This window comes from Pelophylax lessonae, assembly GCF_965119305.1.
Source record: "Pelophylax lessonae genome assembly, chromosome: 4".
In the NCBI taxonomy this organism is placed as follows: Eukaryota; Metazoa; Chordata; class Amphibia; order Anura; family Ranidae; genus Pelophylax; species Pelophylax lessonae.
This window is the reverse complement of record NC_138771.1, coordinates 579,235,808-579,238,057: the sequence shown is the minus strand read 5'-3', so window position 1 is coordinate 579,238,057 and position 2,250 is coordinate 579,235,808.

Here is a 2,250-nt window from a genome sequence, read left to right as displayed (position 1 = left end):
TTCTCTTTTTTGTCCTTCCTGAGGGACCTCGGAAGGGTACGGCTGCGTCTGCGGCAACCATTTCCAAATGGATCAGACAGACGATTGTAACAGGCCTATTCAATTAGGGATCAGGTTCCACCTTTCCCTGTAACGGCGCACTCTACCAGAGCGGTTAGTGCGTCTTGGGCCTTCCGCCATCAGGCCTAGGTGTGCAAAGCGGCGACCTGGTCGTCCGTGCATACCTTTACAAAATTTTACAAACTTGATGTTCTGGCATCGGCAGATGCCTCTTTTGGCAGCAAAGTTCTGAGTGTGGCAGTGCCTTAGGGGAGACATGGCAGTTTTTAGCCTGTCTCCTCCTGTTGTGGTTTTTCCCCCTTTGTTATTTTGCTTTCCTGGGTTTGTTCGCTTCTGTTGAGCTTTCCTGTGTACCCAGTGTTTACCTTTCTGGTTCAGAAAAGGTTATTTCTCTTACGTCCTCCGACAGTCGCCGCCCTCTTCATATTCGTCACAATGGGGTATTAGACTTTGCTCCGAAGGAGTAGCTAGGCAACAGAATATGTTAATATAAAAGTTTTAACACATCCCACCCCCAGGGGGTGGTCCCCTCAGTCAATACCCTCCTACTTCCTGTATCCATACTCCAGTTTCAATGTCTAGCTTGTCAGGAGTAGCTGGATGTCTCTATGCTGGGGCATTTGTCTCAGCCTTTTCTCTATTCTTTTTTGATTTTGTTTGAGTTTTTTCTCTCTGTTTGCTTAGCTGTTCATTTTGTCAGCGTTAGTTAGTTCTTCTGATGAAGAGGATTCGTGCGGGCTGGGACTCGGGCTGATCCCCCTGGTCGCAGGTTGTGGGTCAGTGGTTTTCCCGGCCTGCCATCGAGCGTTCAGCCAGGTATTGCTCCTGGCACAGTGAACGACCCATCCCTGTTCGGTGCAGGGATGCTTGGTGAGGCGAGTACCTCACTGGACGCTGTGTGGTTTCTTAACCCCGGTTTCGTGCGTCCTGGTTGCGACTCTCCCTGCCTCATGTGCTGCGGTTTGTTCGCCAGTGCGGGTCCCCCACGCCATTAGCAGGTAAGTGAACTTATGTGGGGACCTGTCTGTCGGGGGGGGGTGTCAGTCTGGGACTGTGTAACCTGCCTCTATTCACACTATTGGGCTCCCTGTCATTCTGCCTGCACGCTGTGGGCTGTAGGAGGGGGGGCTGTGTGGCACTGTGTGTCTGCCTGTTACTGTGTGAAGCGCTGTGTGCTGTGGGGCATGCCTGTGGTCATGTTGGGGGCACTGTACAGCGGTCGCTGCGGCGACCTGCCATGTTCATTTTTACATGGGCGATGTGTTACATCGCAGAGCGGGGGAGCGGCGTTTTCGGCGCCAAGCGCCGCCATTTTGCCTGCATCACCCCGGCCGCATTTTTTCAATGCGGGCGGCCATTTTCTTGTAGCCTCTCATAGGCTTTACAAGAGCGCCCTGATTGCATCACTTCCTCTTTCCTGATGTGCACCGATCGCAGCAGCAGCTACTACAGGGGTCCCCTCAGGTTTTTTAACTTTCCTATCTGCCTGTATCCATTGCCTGTTTTTCTGTGCTCTCCCTGTGGGGGTCTCATTAGGCTTGTGTGTGTGGCGGTGGGCTGCGCTCGCTGCGCTTGTTAAGGGGGCAGTGACCCTTTCTTGTCAGCATAAGTTTTGTGGGGCAATGGATTCTCAGGAGGGCAAATTTCCTGCCACATTGGTGGGTAGCCAGGGGACTGCTGTTTCTCCCCCAGGGGGGGATTTGGCTGTGATTGTGGCTAATCTTGCTGCCCAGGTGCAAATGTTGGTGGCTGCTCAATCCACAAAAAGGTCCAGAGTTTCAATTTCCTCTGGTTCAGAGGGTGATGGTGCGGGGGCTGATATGGCCGGGGTCTCCTTGTCGGGGTCCCGTTCCTCCCTGGATCTTGTGGGGTCCGAGGTGGAGGCTGAGGTTGAAGGGGTGGATAATTCTCCCCCTGGCTCGTCTGAAGAGCTTGCGCTCATGGATGACTTGGTTGCTTCCATCAAACAAACGCTGCGCTTGCAAGATGAACCGTATCCGCCGGCTGCTTTGGCAGCTTATGGGACAAAGAGAAGGCGCAAAACATCGCAGGTTTTTCCCTGCACTGATGATTTTCAGAGCGCCGTTAAGGAACAATGGCGTAATATTCGCAAACCTTTTGCGGTACCCAGTAGGTTTAAACTGCGTTATCCTTTCACGCCCGCTACTGACGAGCGTTGGTGTGTACCAC